General features: G+C 58.7%; 1 protein-coding gene across 9 annotated transcripts in view; it reads left to right on the top strand.

Moving 5' to 3' along the window:
• The window catches only part of ZMIZ1 (zinc finger MIZ-type containing 1), a 230,753-nt gene that overhangs the window by 71,565 nt on the left and 136,982 nt on the right, over positions 1–22,206 (top strand). For 7 of the 9 annotated variants that reach the window (XM_033434003.2, XM_033434005.2, XM_033434004.2 and 4 more), the window contains one exon: positions 15,245–15,325. The exons of 1 other annotated variant lie outside the window; for it this stretch is intronic. The gene's annotated coding sequence lies outside the window, so the exon portion shown is untranslated. The remainder of the gene's footprint in view (positions 1–15,244; positions 15,326–22,206) is intronic. One more of the 9 variants, XM_033433995.2, reaches the window with a different exon arrangement.

Here is a 22,206-nt window from a genome sequence, read left to right on the forward strand (position 1 = left end):
CCAAGGGTCCCTGTCCTCCAGAGAGGCTGGAGTCAGAGCCAAGCTTCCAGAACAGATGTGGGCAGAGTGCAGAGACCCTGAGCCCGCACATCTGAGGGCCTTCTCCGAGCCCACCCAGGCAGCAGAGCCCAAGGGAATGCCCTGAGTAGGGCCTCCCTCGGCCTTCCTCCATGTTTACCTGACCTGAGCTCTGTGTCTTACCTATAGAGGGCACAGTCCCCCAGGTCCTGGAGGAGGAGGAGGGCTATGGTGGCCTTGGGGGCAGTGCTCTTGAGAGCCCGCCTGGGTTCAAGTGTCTGTTTGTCCCCCTTCCTCCCTGCTGCTTCTGTCCCTCCTTCCTTTGATAGACATTTCCTGGCAACCAAGTCTGTGCCAGGTCTGTGCTCAATACAAAGCACATCCCTGGCCGTGGAGATGCTCACTGCCAAGCTGGCATCAGTGACATCTCAGGGTGGGCGGAGGCCCGGGCAGAGGCAGCCATTGGGTGGGGATCAGGGTGTGGCTGACTCCACAGGCTGCCCTAGGTTCTGGGGAAGCTTAGGCATACTTTCCCCGGATGGACTGAGGCCAATTCTACTAGGTGCCCGGGATGAGGGGCACAGAGAGCTGCCATCAGGGCCACACAGAGCATTGTTGGACCTTGTCTCTGTTGTGATAGGATTTGGGGGTGTTCAACCTGTAAGGGTCCCATGAGCTAATGAGCTGAAGGCCATTCTGATACAGCTGGAAAACTCCAATCCAGAAAAGGAATGGAGGTGGGGTGGCCACTGGTTGAGCTGGTGGCACAGGCCAGCCATCCTGCCACCCATGGCTGAATGTGGGTTCTGGCCAGGGGTGGTTCTAAAGCCTGTGTATCTCCAGCCTCAGCTTGTATGCCCCCGGGGTCAGGAGGCTCACTACCACCCCATGGCTGTCTCAGTAACTCTCCCTGGTAACTGGTGCCCTGGCCGCCCACCAGGCTGTAGTCTGGCTTGTCTTCTACGCTGCCCACCTCAGGCCCACAGACCTGAGGCTTTAGCCTCCTTAACCTGGTCCCTCCCGAGCTTCACTGCTTCCAGGAAGAGCATCCGGCTGGGCCTGCAGACAGCCCCATCAGGGCCTGTTTGATTGGACTAGTGTGGACATGTCATCAGTGTCCTGCGTTGGGCAGCCGAGGTGAAAGTCAGCCCCTGCCCGAGTGAGCGGGGTCCCACCTTCCCAGCACAGCCCCTGGGGAGGACCTTGGGCTGCCCACGGAGCAAGCAGGAGACCTGGATCCCAGCTCCATTCCTGTCCCCAGGGTGATCTCAGGCTAGGCCCAGCCCCAGTCAGCCCAGACTACCTCCTGTTCGCGCTCCTCCCCAGCACTGAGCTACAAGAGGCCTTTGTCCACGGTGGGCCCTCTGCACTTTCTGGCCTGTTTGCTTTCTGAGTTGCCTGTTTGCCGAGCAACCTTGAGAGAGACCTGAGACGCTTCTCCCATAGCCTGTGCCCTGGGCTGAGGGCCTTTCTTCAAACCTCTTCCCCCTCACTGGGCCAGGCCACTAACTTCTCCTTTCCCCCCACCTGCTCACCTGTGGACAGGTGAGTCCCCAGCTCGTGAGGCACACGGAATGGGTTGGGTTCACCTGGAGACCGTGGGTGTTCCCACAGCCCCTGGACCGAGTTCCCATCCCACGCAGAACCTGACACTTTTAAGGATCCAGGCATCCAAAACTGGGGTGGGGGTTGAAGGTGTCTCACTCTGGGTGCTGCTCCCATGGTTTGACATCACATCGTCCCTGGTGTGGGGACTACCCTGCCTGGCTGGGACGCCACAGTTCTGCAGAGGTACCACACTGTCCCTCGTCTTTGACCCCTGGGAAGTTCTGCCTTTGAGGCCTGAGATCCATCCTTGCTCAGCTTCTCCCCTTGTCCTGGTCGCTTCAGCATGGCTCCTTGAAAGTGACTCTGCCCGAAGTGGGGGAAGACGGTGATCTGATCCCCAGGGAAGGGCTGATTCCTACAGCCTCTACTCAGCTGTGCCTGAAGTTCTGGGAATAAAACCCAGTAGTGCTTTTTTGTCAAGGCCTCTTGCTAGGAAACAAATAGCTGGAGGTCTAGAGGTCAGAGGCCAAAGGCCACTGAAGAGGCCAGGGCAGCTGCGCACTCCTGCCCCAGGAAAGTTTGGTGCTTCTGAGGAAGACTCCACAGGGCCCTGCTCTGTCCTGGTCTGGGCGGGGCCAGTGAGACAGGAAGCCAGGGCAGGCCCGGAGGATGGGACTCAGGGTGGCCTGGGCCTGAGCCAGGGATGAGGCGAAACCCAGCCCTGGCCTGGTCCCAGGGCCACAGGCACACAGGTCACCCACCCAACAGGAAACCCTGCCCGGCACCCCCTTTGTCCCACCCCGTGTTTCCCGCGGGTGGTGCTTCTACTGTTTCCCGTGGGAGCTGCTGCCAGGAATCATGCCCTCTTGAGAAAGGAAGCTGGACCTCAGGCTCGCGGCTGCCCTGCCTCTGACCTGTTCTAACCCCCTCCCAGGGCATCCCGTTGGTGGAAGCTCTGGGTCCCTGCCCGTCCCTCACCCGCACATGCTGGTGACTTATCTTCTCCTAGATGATCCGTCACCTTTAGGGGCCTGGAAGGGAAACCTCATAGTGGGGCCAGGCTTGGGAGCCTGGAGAGCAGGGTTTTTGTCTGGGTTCCACCACCAGCTTGCTGGTGCACGTGGGCTAGTCACTCACCCACTCTGGGCCCCATCTGTAGAAAGGGGAGAGGAAGAAGCTTTGCCCAGCTAGGAGCATCCCATGGGATAAAGGGTTTAGAGGTAGGATGAATCTATACCCTATAAGGACAACCAGGTTTGGGGTTAACTGCCCCAGATACCCCCCACCCCCAATGCATCTCAGATATCTCTATATCCAGCCCAGTGGGGAACAGTGTCTGTGATGGCCCCCAAGCAGGGAGTGAGACGTGAGTGGCTGCCAGTGTCGCCATGGGGGATGGGGGTAGTGATGCTGGCATCACCCCTCTCTGGGTCATCCCACTGATGACACGGGGGCAAGCTGGGCATCTGTGCCTGGGCAGGAGCCCTCCCTCCTCCCTCCTCCCTCCTCCCTCCTCCCAGGATCTGAGAGGTGGAACATGCCAGCTCTCTCTGCTCTGCCCTGCTCAGGCAGATGGGCCAGGGTGGCAGCCTGTGGGCCGAAAGCCAGGGAGGTTGCAGTGCCGAGGGGCAGATTCTCCTGCCACTCTCCAGCCCTCCTCCTCCCCCTGGTAGGTGCTCTGAGGACTTCAGTTTTCCTTTGGTTGTGATGTTGAGTGTAAAGTGCAGGGAGGAACAGGGCAACGATACTAAGAGCTGCAAACGCTTCCGTAGCACTCTGTGGAGGTGCTGCTCCGATCCTTTATCTACAGGAATTCACGTTCACTGTGACAGCATCTCTGAGGTCACTACTCCTGTTGTCCCCATTTCCAGAGGAAGAAACTGAGGCACAGCCTGGTGAATCGACCTGCCCAGGGTGGTTACGCTGGGACTGAGCCGGGCAGCTGGCTGCAGAGCCCGTGCTCTTGGCCACTGTGCTGCACAGCTTCTCTGACCCACCTCCCCCGACCAGGTACCCCCAGCCTAAGCCCAGCCCAGTATCAGGGGTTGCAGCTTGTTCCCAAAGGGGGATGAAGGGAGGGTCAGGATGCCAAGGTGAGCAGACCCAAGTCGCCATGGCATTGGGTGAGCTAACAGACTCGGGGTCACCCTGACCTTGTGGACCAGCTAAAAGCTTGTTAGCCACAGGGAAGACCGTAGGTCCAAGCAACCCAAGCCCCTGCGCTGTGTGGTGACAACTCAGCCTCCAGTGGTCTTGGACACGTTGCCGCTCTGAGCCTCAGCCTCCACGTCTGTCAAATGGGCCTTTCAGAGCCAGTGGCATAGGGAACTGTGAGGAGTCCTTGAGGTTCTGGGAACACAGTGTCTGACCCCTGTGGCTCCTCGGGGGGGGTGTGAATTTCCTTCCCAGTGAGTCAGGCCACAGGGACGGGGACATTCCTGGCAGCAGGATTAATGTGGGCAGGGTGCCGGGGTGGGAGCCCAGACGTTACGGGTCAGAGTCAGGCTGGGGCCTCGAGTATGAGGATGAAGAGTTGGAGCTGACCTCGTAGACACTGGGGAGCCATTGAAGTTCTTGGCCAGAGGAGTAACGTGTCCTTGGGGAGGGGAACCTGAGAGCAAAAGAACCTAACACGCTCTTCCAGGTGTGGGGCCCCGATGCAGAGGGCGTCACATGGCGAAGAGAGTTGGCCCTGGTGGGTGTCAACACCAGCTCTCCTCCTGGGCGCGTGGTCCGCAGGGCGCTGGGCAGCACAGGCTGGGGGTGTGGGCCCCGCAGAGAGGAGCAGAGGCAGCGCTTATGCCTCTTCCTCTGCGTGTCCCGGAGTCCCCCCAACTCGGGTTGTCTGGGTTTCCCACCCAGCTCTGGGTGGGGCCCCGCCGCTCCTTCCTCCCTCTGTGGCTTTCTGGTCCTAAATGGGAGGGGACTCTGGAGGTTGCAGCGGGCTGTGGAGCGTGAGCCAGGGTGGGGACACTGGCGGTGGGTGGAGTCACGGGATGGGTGGCCGTGAGTCAGGCATTGCTGGGCCTGTGTGTCATCTGGCTGCCTGCTGTTCTGCCTTCCCTGCGTCTGTCTGCCTCATCTCTCCCACCGGCGTCTGCGCCTGTGGGCTGCTCTGCTGGGACCACAGTGCTATTTCCAAGAGCTCCAAGCCCACGATGGAGAAGTCAGAGGAGCTGGACTCCAGGTCCCAGGCTCCCCCAACATGCAGGGTGACCTTGGACATGTCCCCTCCCTGCCTGAGCCACCATTTCTCCGATTGAAGAGTGAGGGTGGGGCTGCCCAGGGTTTCTCAGCTCCCGCTGTACATGAGATCCAGGGCAGCTTTGAAAGATAGCGCACCCCAGACCACTTAAATCCCTGGGGCAGGGCCTGGAGCCTGGGCGGGAACCTCTGGCCTGGACGGGCTGCTCTCCCCACCCTCCCCAGGGCCCCCGCCCCAGGCAGCACCGTGGACCAGTGTGTGGATTCTGGAGCCCAGGGCCTGCACTGGATCTAGCTCTGCCACTTTCTAACACCATGGGCAAGTGACTTCATGTCTCTGAGCCTCAGTTTCCTCATCTGTGAAATGGGGACGACCTAACCGCTTTATAGAATCGCCATGGGGACTAATGGGTTAACCAGCGTAGCCAGTGCCTCTTAGAGCCGGGCCTAGGATGGATGTGGTGAGCACTGTGCACGTGTCAGCTGCTGTGTTCTCTGATCTAAATCTGTTTTCACACCACCCCTCCCATGACTGCTCATTCATTCATCCATTCATCACTGCTCAGACATTCTGGGGGCAGGCCCTGTGCTGGGTGCTGTGGACGACAGGAAGGAGACACCATTGTGGGGCTGGCCTTGGCCTGTCCAGGGGTCCAGTCCCAGAGGGCAGCTTCTGTCAATCCCAAGGATTGATGGGCAGGTGGGGGGTGGCTCCCCCAGGAATCCCACCAAGTTGCTGGGCTGAGGGAGCCCCTTTCTTGAAGAACACACAGAGACCTCAGCCTCACGGGAGGAGGAGGGACATCGTAGGCTGGTCCTGACGGCCTCAGCTGGGAAGCACCTGGGAGTCCTCAGTGCCTCCTGGCAGGGGCCCTGGGACGCTCTCTGGATGTGTGATGGCTCAGACAGGGCTGGGCCCTGGGGCTGCCCAGGAAGGCAGGAGCAGCCCTGGTAGGCAGTGAACAGAACAGGGAACCTCCTCGGAGCCCATCGCCAGACCTGGCCCCATCCTCCATCTCCTAGAGTCCTCCTAGCAGCCCAGGACGTTAGGTAGGCACTAATACCACTTTACAGATGGCAGATGGAGGCTTCAAGGGATCGGGAGGCACTTGCCCAGGTCAGGGAGGGTATGTGCCAAAAACAGGCTTGGAGCCCCCCTCGGTGTTAGCAAGATCCGGTGGGACCAGTCAAGCTTCCCTGGGCGGCTGCACAGTGGAGCGTCTCAGGACAGGCTGCAGATGCAGTTTGATGATTAACACACCCTGCAATCCTTTTCTTCCCCAGCCTTCCCAGCAGCGACCCTGCAGACCATGACTGGGCTGCCCTTGCAGGGAGGGCTGGCGTCCCTACAAATACCATGAGCTCCCGTGGCCTGGCTCCTCCGAGGCCAGGGGTTGGGCGCCCTTACCCCAGTGCAGTCTTCTCCCTCCCCATTGCACCGTGAGTAAACTGAGGCAGGGAGAGAGGCAGGGACTTGGCTGAGGCCACGTGGCTTGCAAGCAACAGAACTAGGACTTCATCCAGGCCTGGGTGACGTTAGTGCCCGTGCTCTGACCCGCTACCTCCTGCAAGCGAGAACAGCGCTCTCCTTTGTCTGGCATCTGTAAATCTGGGCCTTGGCCATCACTTCAGACTGGCCTGGCCCACGTGTGACCAGAATCCCAGAGGGACGCCTGTTTGGGGAGTGTGACCGCCGGGGGCTGGCCCCTGGCCCAGGACAGGGATGGTCAGGAACACTTGGTACTAGCATTTTGCATGTGCTGTCGGGAGTGCCCGTGCCCTTCAGCCCCTCGACCTTCCCGCCTGCCCTGGGCCTGGAGTCCAGGCTGCCCGGTGGAGCGGACAGCTGACGGGGCTGCCCAGGCCTGCACCAACCATGGGTGTCATGTCAGCTCAGCCAATCTTCCAGCCAGTGTTAGCCCGGACCAGGAAACTGAGCCCTGGAGGGACAGGGGGCTTGTGCGTGAGTCCTCAGCTCCTCAGTCTAACCTCCAACCAGAGCTGGCCTGGCTTCTCGTCCTGTCCCTCTCTGAACTTATGTCCCCTCCTCTGCAAGGTGGCAGGCTTAGACTGAGGACCTCCACGGACTCTTCTAAGCGCCTCTGCAGGCCCAGTGAACGCTGCAGGGCATTTGAGATCGAGGGTATCACAGGGGTGAGGTTGAGGTGGGCAGCACAGGGCCCTGCCACCCTAAGCAGAGTGGGCGGGGCAGGAGACAAAGCCTGTAAGAGGGGCCACTGGCAGAAAATCCAGTTTAAATCATCGGCATTGGGAGTGGCAAGCACCCAGGTGGGTGATTTGGCCAGCCCCAGCCAGGTGCCCCTCTGGGCAAGACCCTGGCCCCTGGGGAGGGTGAGGCTTATGCCCACCCATGGGGCCTGGTGACATGGTGGCACAGAGCTTGTACCTGGAGGATGCTCAACACCTTGGGCCGTTCTGTGGGGAGGGATTGGGGGGCCCCTTCCTGGGAGCAGGTGACCCTCAGGAAGCCTGTCTCTGGGGAACAGACCCACCGGGCTGACTCTTGAATCAGCTTCGGAAGGGGCCTGAAGCCAGGATTCATCTTCTCGGGATCTTTCTCCATCTTTTTGGTAAGAGATCCAGTGCTTCCCTGCCCAGCAAGACCCCAAGTCTTCACTTGGCAGCAAAGCTGAGCCAGTGAGAACAATGACACTCCCTATTTACCAAGCACTTCCTGTGCAAGTGCAGTGCGGGCATAATCTTGTTAAGTCCTTACAGCTCTGTGAGAGGAGGGACTCATTATCCCCATTTTACAGATGAGGAATCTGAGGCCCAGAGAGGCTAAGTTTCTTGCCCAGCATCACAGCTCAGTGGACAGCAGAGCCACTCCACACACACCTTCTGTGTGTCAGAATCTAGAGCCACATTATGTGCCCTTAGTCCACGCTGTACCTCCCGCCTTGATTAGAGGAGGAATTGTTCATTTGACGGCTTGGGAAGAAGGGAGCTCCCTCCCTCTTCCTCCAGCAGGAGTGAGCCACGAGTCACAGCCAACTTCTGTCTGGTCTCAGTTTGCCCCACTGCGCAAGCCCAACATCAAGAGGCTGGGTGTCTCGGCACACACGTGCGCCGTGAGCCAGGGCACCTCTGAGCGGCAGGTTGGGTGAACGTCGTTCCTCGGGTCCTGGATGGTGCTCGTGGAGAGGGTGAGGGCTTTCCCCTCTGATAGGCCTCTCCAGCCTGGCCTTGGTAACACAGCAAGTTGGAATTGGGCTCTGGGTGAAGCTTTGGCGGGGCCCCCAGGGATGTGTCTGCATGTGCCCTTGAACGCAGCTGTCCCCTGCTGCTGATTTCATCTATCATTTTCTCTTCAGTCTGAGGCTTTTCTCCTGACAAGCCTCTGGGCCTTTGCCCAGGAGGGGTGCCCTCCTGCCTGAGAGGCTCTTCTCAAGAGCATGATGTCCTCGACACCCCGTTTTGCTGCCCTCCAGCACTCTGTCCTAGAATTACTCTGTGTCTTGCCCGCCTCGCATTAGACAGTGTGCAGACACCCTTGGGAAGCATCCAGGCCGGCGATGTTGGCCTTCGACCGTGCCCTCCTCTCCCCACCCATCCTCTCCTACTCTTTTCCCTCTCCTTCTCTTCCTTCTCTGGCACAAAGTAGGCAGTGTCATTAGCTGTCGGGAGAAGGAAATGAATGGATGGATGGATGGCATAAACAAACATGAAGGGGAAGCAACCTGAGTGTCCATCGACAGATGAATGGATAAAGAAGATGTGGCACATGTATACAATGGAATATTACTCACCCATAAAAAGGAACGAAATTGAGTTATTTGTAGTGAGGTGGATGGACCCAGAGTCTGTCATACAGAGTGAAGTAAGTCAGACAGAGAAAAGCAAATACCGTATGCTAACACATATATGGAATCTAAAAGAAAAAAAAAATGGTCCTGAAGAACCTAGGGGCAGGACAGGAATAAAGGCACAGATGTAGAGAATGGAGTTGAGGACATGGGGAGGGGGAAGGGTAAGCTGGGACAAAGTGAGAGAGTGGCATGGACATATATACACTACCAAACGTAAAATAGATAGCTAGTGGGAAGCAGCCGCATAGCACAGGGAGATCAGCTCGTGCTTTGTGACCACCTAGAGGGGTGGGATAGGGAGGGTGGGAGGGAGACGCAAGAGGGAGGGGATATGGGGATATGTGTATATGTATAGCTGATTCACTTTGTTATACAGCAGAAACTAACACACCATTGTAAAGCAGTTATACTCCAATAACAATAAAGATGTTAAAGAAAAAAAAAAACCATGAAGGAACAACCCCTAGAGGTCCGTTTATAGCCCCCATTTTCCAAACGAGGAAACCAAGTCTCAGAGATGTTAGGTGGGCAGGGAGGTTTTGGAAGCCCCTACCTTTCCCAACACCCTCTGCTTCCGTCCCCGCGGTACCAGGTGTGGCCCCAGGTTTGTGCTGGGCGTCTCCTGACCACCAGAGCTTTTCCCACCTGGAGGCATCCCTGAGGGCCCAGCAGCAGACTTGTCAGGCACACACTTCATTCAGCAGAACCTGCCAGCCTGCCCTGCCCCAGTCACTTGCGAAGTTTCCACGCAGGAGAGGGGGAGGCGGGAAGCCGAGGGGCACGCAAAGAGGGGCATACAGCAAGGACCTGCAGGGCAGGGCCAGACGAGACTCGCTGGCCTTCCCGGGCCTGGGTGCGGGCAGGCTGTCAGAACAGCTCAGAATATTCTCAGCAGAAGTGAAGACATACAGGATTATTGAAGCAAGGGTAGTTTGTGATTCTCAGGCAGCCCTGGCCAGGAGTTTCCCCAGACCCCAAGCCACCAGCTTCATAGGTCTCTTTACTTATCTTTTCCTTGAGGCCAACTGCAGCTGCTGTCCTTTGGGGAAAAGACTCAGGATTTCAGGTCCTCCCCTGAGCACTCAGGGCTGCCCAAGCCTCTGCTCAACCCCGCTGTCCCTGGAGTGAGTACGAGGGTCTCACAGCTGGATAACCAGGCACCCAGTTTTAATTATATGCAAGGAGAAAGAAAGAAACACCGTCCAAATGTCTGGAAGTTCTGGGCAGGGAAAGCTCACTTGGGGGAACTGTCAGGGAAGGCAGCATGGTGTAGGCGGTCCTTTGGGCATCGGAGGATGGACAGGGTTCCGATGGACAGAGCTGGGACCACAGAGCTGTTGAGGGCGTGGTTTGGGGTAATAAGACAGTACACGTTCTATCACTTCTAGCTGCATGACCACTGGTATCTGCTGCAAAGTTTCTTCATCTATAAAATAGGTCTTGCAGTTCCCTGGTGACAGAATTGTGCTGAAGATGGAGTGAGGCAGTGAGAGCTTCTGGGGCTGTTGAGGAAGGGCCCTGGCAGGTGGGGCAATCTGCCGGTTTGTCACATCTTGAGCACAATGGGTGTGTTTGTGTGCGTGTCATTGGCAGCAGGGATGAGTATCTGAGGCCTGGTGATGGCCCTGAACTGCAGGCCAAGAGGTGGCATTGGTGTAGCCCCTGCCCACCACACCACACGGGGTGGTCCAGCTCCCTGTCCCAGTGGCCTGTGGGTATGTCGGTGTTCTGGCCAGTGTCCTGCTCTACAGGGTCAGCCTGGGGCCTCCCCTAGTGGGTGAGTAGTTAGAGAGACAATTCAGAGCTGCCTTTTTCCTCCTGGCCATCAGGCCTTGGTTTCCACATAGGCCCAATTAAAACTGGGTGACTGGTTATCTCTGTCTCTTCCCCATGTCTGGATTCCCCCAGCTTGGTGAGGTCAGAGAACATGTATTCCAGGAATGCGGGAGGCGGGACAGCCTGCCTGGTTTGGATAACCACTGGGGTAAATATTTGCCTTGCTCCTGGAGCCAGCACTGGCTGCCCGGGTAGGACGACGGGCCTGTTCCCAGGGTCATGTAAGGGGATGCTTCCCTGGGTGGGTCTTGGAGGTGAAGGAGCCCGTGCCTCCCGGGTGAGCCTGGGAGCTGGGTCTGAGGCCACCCTGCTTGTGCAGGGCCCCTGAACCAGCAGCTGTTCGGCCCATCTGTGAAGTGGGGGTAGGCAGAGCTGCCTGGTCCAGCTCAGGTGAGGCGGGCCAGCCCCCCGTGAGAGCCAGTTCAGGTCAGTCAGTTCAGCCAGTGGGGCAGCAGGTTGGATCCGGTTTGGGTGGGTGCCCACATGACCGTGTTCTGGTCCCCACTTGACCACTTATGACCTTGACAGTTAACCTCTCCCAGACTTTAACGGTCACCATTCGCTGACCTGTTCTTGCGTGGCACCTGCATCTGCATACCCGTGTCTCGTTAACCCCTCACAGCCACCAGGGCATGAGGGGCACGTGTGTGTGATTAGCAGCAGATGACAAGAGCCCTGAACTTCAGCTCAGCAGTGCCACTCGTGTGGTCCCCTGTCTGCGACCACAGCGGGGCAGTCCAGTCCCCTCTCCCAGAGGCCTGGGGATAGGTCAGTGCTCTGGCTAACATCAGGCTCTACAAGATCAGCCTGAAGCCTCTCCTGGTGGGTGAGTATCTGGAGGGGCAGCTAGTCCCTGTTTAGAGAGGAGATGATCAGAGATGCCAAGTGACTTGCTCAAGGTCACCCAGCATTAAAGGGCAGAGCAGGGATTCAAACCCAGCTCTACCCACCCTTGCCCTCGACCTCACCACTGAGGCTAGGGCCGGGCTCCAGGCCAGAATGTGGGCTCCCTTGGCGGCTTAGAGAACAACTGGTCACTTAGCCACGGGCACCGAGCCCTCATGATGCCCCACATTCTGGACACCCGGTGGCACGGGCACCTCTGTCCTCCAGGAATCCCTAGTCAGCCCTGCATCTCTCTGGGCCAGCCCCAGCCCCAGTCAGCTTGGCCTGGTGCCCCCACCCAAGCCCACACCCAGGTGGGTCCTTCCTCCCAGGGGATCCATTAGAGGAGGAGGGGATGGGAAGGTGACTGTGGCTGGGAGAATCCATCTGAGTCCTGGGACAGTCCCCACCCCTGAGTGACCTCTGCCAGACCCAGCCTTGCCACTTTCCAGCTGCAACACCCCTGGCAACCCTACCCTCCCTCGGAGCTCAGTGTCCTGCTCTGCAAAATGGGTACTCGTTCCCGCCTTGCCCTGCCCCCGAGAGCGCCAGACACGCGATGAGAGTGAAAGCACGTTTCAACGTGTGATCTGCACACCGCGTCTTCTGCCCCTTCCTGCCCTCGCAGCCAGAAGCGGCCCTGTGGTCAGAGCGTCCCCCTCACCCAACCCGGAGTAAGAGTGCTGAGCTGAGGATGCCAGGAGAGCCCTTTGGGCAGTGGGGCACCTATCCCTCTGGGAGCCTGGGTGGGCCCTACCACCCCCCTGGGCCCTGAGTCTCAGGCTGTGCACCGCCCCATGGCACCGAGGGCCCTTTAAGCAGAGAACACTTACCTGCGTGGATCCGTGTCCTTTATGGTTGTGGTCTGCTCAGGCTGGGAGCAGGCAAGGACACCTGTCCCTGGTCTCACCAGGTGGCCAGACCCTTCCAGGCTGTGAGGCTCACCTGAGGGCACCCAGGGGGCTGGGGCTGGGTGATTTCACCTCTGTGTTCACAGCCCCACCTGGGCCTGAGCTCCCCCACCTCCACCCTAACATGTTTGAGCAGCCAGTGTGAGTGAGGCCCAGCACAGGGTCAAGGGAGCCCGGGGGTCCAGTGCCAGCTGGGCAGGGTGTGGGCTCCCTGGCTGGTCATCTGGTAGTGGGCAGAGTCTGGGTGTCAGCAGACCACCCGCTCATGTCCGGGCTCTTCTTATTACTTATTCGCTCCTTACTACCTGCATGACCTTAGGAAGCTATGGAAGCTCTCTAGGCCTCGTGTGTAAATTGGGCGTGCTCTTTAGTTTCTACCTCATAGCATTTCACCGAGGGCTAAAGGAATATCCCAGGTATAACCCCTAATGTGGACCCAATCAAGGTGAGCCCTGGTCCTTTCTCCTTCCCAGGTTGGGGTCCAATACAGGTTTATGGGGAAAAGGGTCAGTCCCCAACCAGGGGAGTTCATATCCTGGTGCCCCCTCTGTGTGGTGCCCTTGCTGTGTGACCTTGGACAAGTCTCTTCCCCTCTCTGGTCTGTTTGCCCCTTTGCCCAAGCCCAACAGCAAAGAACTGGGGATGGCTGGGGGCAGAGAGGCACGAGCATGTGCGCCATAGTCCAGGCACCTCTGCGAGGCAGGATGGGCAGGCGTTGTTCCTTGGGCCTGGATGTCGCTCACCGAATGAGCGAGGATTTTCCGGCTTCTGTCTCAGCTGCCAAAATAATTATTTTCTCTTTGCCAGTGGGTCTGCGGCCAGCTTGCCTTTGGGAAGGGCCTGAGCTGTGGGCAGTGGGGAAGCAGGAGGCTGATTCCAGTTCTCCCCCAGCCACTGACTTGCTGCGTGACCCCGGGACGGGGGCAGGTGCTGCTGTCTCCAGGCCTCACTTTCCTCCTCTGTGAAATGGGAGAGTTGGAGTCAAGGGCCGTTTGTGTCCCCATGGCTATAGCAGAGTTTGGGGACTGCCAGAGTCAAAGAGTCAGGACGCAGAGATATTCTCTTTCCCGTGTGGGGTGGAGGTACCAGGCTGGGCTGTGGGAGCCTGGGGCTCAGGACCCCAGCGCTCCATGGAGGCCAGCGCCAGCTCCTGCAAGGTAATTTAGCCTCTGCTGACATGGCCGGAAAGCTACCTGCCTGTCCGGCACTCATATGCCTTACCTTATACTGTCTGTACCACTCTTAGAGGGAGGACCCCTCCTTCTCTCTATATTGCCTCCCACTGATAAGGAAACAGAGGCACAGAGAAGTTTAAGAAATTGTCCAAAGCCACATGGTAAGGGGATGAAGCCAGGACTTGAAGCAGATCATTTTTATTATTGAGCCCACCTCTCAAATGCCAGGCCTTGATGCCCTTTATTGAAGCCATAGGCACCCACTTCACTCCCTGGGAGACCCTGCCTGCTGCACAGCGGGTCTGAGGCCTCCGCCAGACCCTCACGTGTGTGGGAGCCCACAGTTAATGTGGCCTGTGCACGCCCACTCCTGCTGTAGCCACGGGCCTCATCCTAAGAGGCGCTCAGCCCTGTAGGCAGGTTTCCCGTATCTTTTTTTTTTTTTTTTTAATATTTATTTATTTATTTGGCTGTGCTGGGTCTTAGTTGCGGCATGTGGGATCTAGTTCCCTGACCAGGGATGGAACCCAGAGCATGCAGCCTTAGCCACTGGACCACCAGGGAAGTCTCATGGTTTCCCGTGTCTTAGAGGAGGGCATGCAGGTGCAGGGAGCGTGGCGATCACCCGGAACCATCCAGCGAGGTGCCTTCATAGCTGGGACTCAAACTCTGCAGCCAGGACTCCAGAGAAGCCTCCCTGCCAGGCCCCTGGGTCTGGTCCTCCTGGATTCCCGTGGGGCCCGGTTGGTAGGGAGGAGAGGGGAGTACTGGTGGCTCATTGTGGAGATGGTGCAGCTGGACCCACTGCCATGGGGGGCAGGGGGACTGGGGTCCCCACATACCCAGTGCACCAGCGGATCCTGCCACTGCTGCCTTCTGCTCCCTCTCCTCTGAGCACCACTGTCGCTGGCCCAGACCCCTGGGGCAGCCCCCCCCACTGGTTTCCCTGGCTCGTCCTGTCCCTTCTAAGCCCTTCTCCCTAGCAGCCATGGGCATCTGTTCAGACTGGACCTAAGCTCATGTCCCTCAGCTGCTCAGACTCTCTCATGGCTCCCATCCACCCTCGTAGTGATCAGGCCAGCCTCCTGGCTGTCACTCACCCCACCCCTCCTTCCCCTACCGCACCCACCACACCACCCATTCTCAAGTCTTCTGCTGAGCCAGTCTTTTTACCCTATCTTGGAGTCTTCACATATACTCTTCCCTGCGCCTGAAACACTGTTCCATGCGTCTTGGCCTGCCTCTCTCTGGCTTATCCTTCAACTTTACTTCCCCAAAGAGACACCCCTGAAACTTGAGTTTATGCTGTGTACGCTCGCCCTTGTACTCGTTCTTTCTGGCAGACATCACTTGTAATTATGTATTGTTTGGTTCTTTGCCTATTATCAGAGTTCCTACAGGTCAGGGACCACTATCCTGTTCACAGCTCAGGGTGTTTGCTCAATGTCTCTTGAGTGAATGAACGAATGTCGAGTGCTTCTGTCACCATGTGTCCTTAGATCCTCCCAGAAACCCTAGGAGAGATCATTGCGATCCCATTTCACAGGTGACAGAACTGAAACCTGGAGAGGCCAGGAGCTTATCCACGATCACATAGCCAGTAGCTGGCAGATGTGGGGTGTCAGGGGCCTGTTAGTGTTAGGGCTCCCCAGCATGGTGCCCCTTTTCCTCTCCATCCTTCAGATTCCCCATCTGTCAAGTGGGGACGAATGGTTTGGCCGGCAGTAAACGTTCCAGCAGGTGGGCAGTGTGGCTGGGGTGGGGTGGGGAGATGTGGCAGCAGGTCATTTCTGGGGCCCCTGCTGTGAGAGGTCCCTGACCACCCTTCTCATTGCAGCAGGATGGAGCTGGAGTGAGGCAGAGGGGCCGCCAGCTGCTGACCGGCACGTGGGACGCTGGTGATTCGTGGGTCACTGAGGTAGGTGTGTGGCTGGGCTGGGGGGGGCAGCTTGGCCTGGATGCTTGGGGAAGGGGCAGTGTGTCCTGAGTGGGGGACAGGTGCCGGCCCCGGCACACTGCGCCTTTGACTGTAGCACAGCCCTCATGGACGGGATTGGGTGCAACACCCACCCCGTCCCCACTGAGACCTCGTCGGCCCCCAGAGGGGCCTCGAGGGGCCTCTTAGGCCTGGCCTGTCTCTACCGTGGTTGCCAGGGCAGGGGTGGGGAGATGCACACAGAAAGAGGGGCAGGTTTGGCGTCCCCAGCATTGGCACAGCAGCCCTGTCTGTACCACTCAAGCCCGTGGCACATGGGCTTCATTCACTGTAAGCAACATGGCAGCTACACGGGAAGAGGCCTGGGTGGGCAGAGAGGCCTGTTCGCTGGGCTGGGTGCTGTGGCTGGCCCACCCCCTTCTCTCCCGCAGTCGCACTGAGGTGCACACCTGAGCGCTCACAAGTCTCTGGGCTCTGGGGTCAGAGTGCCTGCGTGCAGATCCTGGCCCGGCCACTCGTCCACCATGACCTTGTGCGGTTTCTTCGTGCCTTGGTTTACCTGTCCGTAAAAGAGGGCTTGGGATCACAGCACCGGTGCCCACAGGTGCACTGGCACAAGGCACACAGGAAACGCTCCGGACCTATCATTTTCCTTAGCAATGAAGGGCCCCTTCCTCCTTCTTGCATACCTCAGTTCCCACCATCCCTCCTCCCTGAGGGCCCACCAGTGACGGGATAGAGACCGAGCGGTCGTCCAGCCTGATGAGGGAGGGGGAACTCCCGGGAACAGCTGGAGCCCGAAGGTCCCGCGCTGAGCCTCCCGGGCCTGCCTCAGGCCCGGACACCAGTGTGTCTCATCCCAGAGTGGCGTTTCAGGGTTGAGGACACTTGGCCCTGGGCCAGAGGGCAACCCGTGTCATCCCTCTTTACTCTGTGGCTCCCAACCCCGAGATGAGAGGCTGTCACGGAAATGCTGACTCGGGCCAGGGCCTTTTGTCCCAAGGCTCTGGGGCCCAGCCAGGGGAGCCCGAGTCTTCGTCCTGCCGTGAGGCCCTGTCCGATCGTCTCCCTGCTGCCCCCAGCATCTCTCCTGAGGCCCCGGTGCTCCCAGGTACCCACAGGCAGGGCCAGGCGAGCCCTGGGGATCCCCTACGCTTCAGCCAGACTCTGGAACCAGGGAGCAGGCCTTGATCTCCCTTCCCGCTGTAGGAAATGCTGACTTCCTCCTATCAGCTGCACGACCTTGGGCAAGTCCTTTCCCTTTCGTGAGCATTCTCATCTGAAAATGAGGATAATTATACCGGCGTTTCTGAGAGGGCTGTTACGAGGATTGCTTGGAAGCCAGGAATATTTTAAGTGTTGCAGCTTGGTGAGAGTCGGCTGTGTACCAGGCACTAGGCTCCTTAAATACATATTTCTCTACACAGTAATCCCATGAGGAGGTACGCTGAATGCCTCATTCTCCAGGGGCTCAGTGTGGTTAAGAAACCCATAGAGCTGTATGCGGTGGAGTGGGGATTTGAACCGGGAGAGGTACCTCGGAATTAAGCTGCCCACGAGGCTTTAGAGACCAGGGGTGGAGCCACAGGGCAGGCTCAACGTAGGTGCTCAGGAAACAACCCCCATTTCTACCGGGCGGCCTTTGGCCAGCCCTCCAAGCGTGGCTGCCCGCAGGAGCCGGTGGGTGGCCCCCGAAGGCTGGTGGCCTGCCCCTCCCCTGAGGGCTCGCTGGCAACTCCGTAAGGCTGGGGGAGCCCGCTGCTAATTGCGAGGTAACCTTTGAAATTCTCCTTCACGGTGGGTTCTCTTTTCGGATGTTTTTCAAGGTAATTCATTCCCTTTCCAGAAATTGCTGGTGGAGGAGCATTAGGCAGCTGGTAATTAATCATAGAAGCGGCTTGGAGTTTATTCTTTTAAAAGAAGGAAAAGGAGGAACAGAAAGCCTTGATGGAAAAAAAGAAAAGGAAAGAAAACCACTCCTAGGCGAGGGTGGTAATCAATACCTCAGTGTCCTAGAAACGGCTGGGGGTGGGGATGGCGGACGCGCAGCCTTCTCCCTTTCTTCCCGGGGCTAGCAGATGGTCAGTGCCTGCAGCAGCATCATGTGTGAGGCTCTGCCCTTAAGCATCAGCTCCCTGCGTGACTCTAAGCAAGCCGCTGCCTTTCCCCAGACTCACCTTTGCCGCCTGTAAAATGGGCGAAGGTCAAGTGTCTGACTAGGAAAGAATATTAAACGACGATGCCCGTTCACTGCCGCATCCTAGTGCCCGGCACGTGGTCATTGCCTGGTCGATATTTTATCAGTTGAGTGAGTAAATGAATGAATGATTTTCTTGGATCTTTGTTAGCTGTCATCAGTCAAGGAGGTGGTCCTGGCTACAGAACACTGTTTCTCTAGTTCTGTTATAATTTAGAGTGACAGCCAGGGTGACAGCCTAGTTATGTCACTTTCCAAACTCATGATGAAAGGACAGCCTTTGATGAAAGGCAGACTCCGGCCAGCAGAGCTCGGGCCCCTCAGTGGCAACCACACTGTCTCTGTGGTGTCCTCAAGTTCAACTTTCCAGGAGTCTGAGCTGTCTGGAGATTTTTTTTTCAAGCTGCTTTCTGGGAAGATAGTGAGCTCCTCGTCGCTAGAAAATATGCAAGCTGGGGTTAGGGCTGCACATAGCCCTCAGGCAGCACTCCTGAGTTTGGGTGAGAGCGGGAGGCTCCCCGGGTTGGACACCGAGGAGGCTGGACTGGCAGAGAGAGAAGCCTCTCCCCTCTGGGAAGGCTGGAGGAGGCCACTGAGAAGGGGGGGTTGTCCATGCGCAACTCCACTGCTTTGGTGCCTGTTCTCTGGAGGGAAGGAGGGTGTGCAGGTGTGTGTGTGTGCCCTCGTGTGCTGGTACGTGCGCATGAACAGGTGTGTGTGATTAGGCTGTGACGTATGTGAATATGCGTGGGTGTGCAAGGAAAGGAGAGTGCCCGCCCATGTAGGAGCGCCCCCACCCCTGTGTGCACCTCCCGTCAAGAACCTGGCACCTCAGACCATCCCCACACACGAGGCTCAGCTCCAGCCTCCCATTCGGGCTGACCAGATGGGCCCTGCCTCCCTGGTGACCACGGCGGAGCTGACTGAGGGGCAGCGTTGGGGACAAGGTGGGCTCCTGAGGGACCCTGGAGGGGAAGCACGCCCGGCCCCCAGCTGGCCACATCCCAGCAGCTGCCCACGGTCACGGAAGGAGATGGTTCTTGGAGGTCCATGCCTCCTGCTCTAGATGCGCAACCCCTGAGTCTAGTCCTAAGAGTGTGTGGTCCCAGCCGGCCCCCCGTGGGGAGGAGGGCGGGTCTGCTTGGGGAGTCCTCAGAGCAGCCTGGCCAACCTGGCCCTGGTGTTTTCTTTACTTCTTCTCTCCTCGGCCTCCAGATCCCAGCTTGTGTGCATGTGTGTGTGCGTGTGTGTCTGTCTGTCTGTCTCTCTCTCTTTGCCCCTGCATGTCTTTGTGTCTTTCTGTCTGGTTCTCTCTGCACGGGCGCCTCTCTCCTGCCCAGCTCCCCTCTATTCTCACGGCAGCAGCCCCACTCTCCCTCCCTCTCAGCTCTGTGTCATCACCTCCATCATCCCAGGACTCTGCAGAACTGACACCTCCCAGGCTCCCACCCACCGTCTTTCCCCCTGTTTGCCCAGCTCTGGCAGCACACGTCCTCCCGCCCTGCTCTTTGGAGATGCCCAAGGCAGCGCCCCACAGTCCCGCCGCTGGGAGGCTGTGCGCTGTGTGTGTGGTGGGCCCCATCCCACGCCCTGGGGGCAGGCGCCGTCCCATCCCCACGAACCCGCCATGCCGACCACTCAGGATGGAGCCTGATCCTGGCTCAGAGATCTGCCCCCATGGCTGCCCTTCTGTGCCATCCTGGGCATGTGGGCCACTGGCCACAAGCTAGAGCAGGGGAGAAGGAGGGGGCCTGCATCCACTAACAGAGGCGGTTGGAAACCTGGCGTTTCCCTCCAGCACTAATGAAATTCCTACTATAATTAGAAGTGAGGTGTCCAGGAGCTGGCTGCCTGGAGGGAGGGGCTGTACACTCATGAATAAATAAATTGTCCTCTTCTGAGGGGAGAAGGAGCCAGAGGGGGAGCCCCCTGAGAACCGCGGGCCGGGATGGTCTCAGTGGCCTGTGAGGTGGGCAGTGGGCCCTGGTGGCCCCCACTCACCCGGATGCCCTCGGGGACCTCCCTGGGTCCCCGTCCCCCGCCAGCCAGTCTTCTGCAAGTGCCTGCTGTGTGCCAGGCCCACCCAGCCTGGCATTCGAGGCCACCACCCTCAGGCGCCAGCCTCCTTCGCGGGCGTCCTGAGCTGCAGCTCCACCGTGCCGCCGCCTTCCCATCGTTGCCACCGGTCCCCACTGCTGCACCTTTCTCCTGCGCTTCCTCCTGCCTCGAGAGCCCTCGGCCCTGTTGCCTCATGGCTCGAACCTTTGGGAGCCTTCTTCCAGCCATGCTCCCTCCACAGGATAGGACACGGCCTCTTCCCCGCTGGGCCCCATGGCCTCCGTTCCTCAGAGGCCCTGGTCCTTTCCTCTCCTCATACTCTGATGCCCTGCAGAGTGTTCATCACACTGCCCGCCACAGCGTCTTTTATTTTGTATTCATTACGTGTTGGGATGATAGCATATTGGATGTTTGACACTCTTTTTTCATACTAAGTCTTCGAAACCTGTTGTGTATCTAACACGGACACCACCTTGCAGGCTCTGGCGTTCAGTTGCCATGTGTGGTTCTCGGCTGCCATATGGGACCACGCAGCCTTGGCGGCCCCGGTTTCCTTGTTTCCGGGGGAGGGGGGGAAACTGAGGCTGGGGAAGGAAATCTTGCAGATGAGAGTTTGCAAAGTGAGTATGCTCGCTGTAGGCAAGGCTGCTGCCGTCCTGCTGTTCAGAATAAAGAACTGGGCACACCGCACTGGCCATAAAGGTAAACTGAGGCAGGCAGGAGTGTAGCTGGTACCCAGGGGAGCGAACCTCGATGAGAAAAGAGGAGAGATAATGTGGGAGTTCCAGTGCTCACGAGCGTCCCCACCTAATCCCCAAACAGCCCCAGACCAAGGCGTCTCTCACAGGCTGTGCCACAGTGGGGGCCAGTCCCCCCATCACCCTCAGCTTCTTTCCAACCCCCCTTAGAAAACGGGGCTGCGGGTTGGAGCCCAGGAAGGGAGGACGCCCCTGTCCTCCTCCCCCTCCCACATCATCCAGGACGCAGTCTGAGTTGTAGAGGTGTCCAGCGCGTGTGTCCCTTGAACCCAGAGGTTTCCCACGGGGTCAGGAGATGCCTGGGGTCCCCGCCTGCCCGGAGGGGCTTCCAGAGACAAGGTGTTTCTCAGGGGCAGACTGGCAGCCGAACAGCCGCCCCAGAGCCCTCCTCCCTCTGAAGCCGATTTTCCCCTCCTCCCGACTGCACTTTGCTGCCCACTCAGTTGACAGTCGTACTCTTGTTTGCCTCCACTGAGGCACTGCGGTGGGAGGCCAGGAGGTTCAGGTGCTGGGCTTGTCCTCCCTCTGAGGGGCCCCTGCCCGAGGCGGAGCCCCCTCGGAGGGGCTGCGGAGCGTGTGTACGCTCCCTGAGACACACCCATCCCCTCCTTCAGCCTCATGCACCTGTGGCCTCTCCTGGTCTCTGCTCCTCCAACCAGCCCCCTGCTCTCTCCCCGCTGGGGTATACGCCCCTTGAAGGCTCAGGGCAGCTCTGAACCGTGTCCCCCGCACAGGTCCTGGTACACCGGTGCTGAATGGCAGCAGGAAGCCAGCAGGCACCCGGACCGTGCGCCCTCAGCTTCCCGTGGAGACGGCAGGGAGGTTTTACCCGGCATGCCAGTTTTTAATGTGCGGGGCGGGCTGTGTTAAGGAGGACTCTGAGGCTGTGCACAGGTTGTGAGAAACAGTGCCGTGCGCTGCATGGTGCATGTTTGCCCTTTCAGCCCCGGCTCCCTGAGCATCGGGTCTCCTTGTCAGATGGGTCAATTCTGGGCTGTGGCGGTTACAGGGAGGGGCAGTCACCTCAGTGTGGTCCCACACGTGTCAGGCTGCCGTGGCTGCTGGGCGGACCGTGCTCAGGAAACCTTCCAGAGCCCCCGAGTTATGGGAACCACATATGTCCCCAGAGAGCTGACTGGGGAGCCCCAGCCCCTGCCCCCCGACCCTTGTTAATGGAGAGCAGGGGGATGTATGGAAGCTTTTCCCTCACATCTGTCTCTCCTGTTAAGTGCTTCTCACCCTTCCTCAGCTCCAGTTTGGGAACCAGCACATCTTGCCTCACAGCTGTTTGGGACCCTCACTGCTTCCCTGAGGCATCTTTGGGGGCCTCTTCCAGAGCCCATGGGAGCATCTCTGCTTCATAACCTTTGTGGAATGCTCCCCTGGTGCCCCCTCCTTCTGGCCCGCGCTTCAGTCGGTGGACAGTCTATGGTGGGACAGCCCTCACTGGGTGGCCCCTGGTGAGCTCCCTCAGCCCTGCCCCCACCCAGACTCTCCACCATGGTCACCGTCTAGGAACCCAGCCCCCTGTGGCCCCCTGTCTCTGCCCCCAACAAATGCCAAAGCTCCCAGGTGTCCCCTGCCCGGCAGCTGCAACAATCGATGCACTTGAACCTGTAAATCATCTGGACCATTTTTCTCTGTGTGTGGAAGAAACACAATGAACCAACACCCTTGCATCCTTGATCCAGCTTAGCTTCTCCCCAGTCACAGCTCCAGGAGGGTTGCTCAAGGTCATCCCGTGCCTGCCAGGGCTCCTCTAGCAGCTGCTTGCACGCCTCTGCTGCTGGAGAGCTCACCATCCCCGGGTCCACCGGTGTCAGTTTCAGTGTGATAAAAGACGCAGTATG

Source organism: Orcinus orca, chromosome 14, assembly GCF_937001465.1.
Source record: "Orcinus orca chromosome 14, mOrcOrc1.1, whole genome shotgun sequence".
In the NCBI taxonomy this organism is placed as follows: domain Eukaryota; kingdom Metazoa; phylum Chordata; class Mammalia; order Artiodactyla; family Delphinidae; genus Orcinus; species Orcinus orca.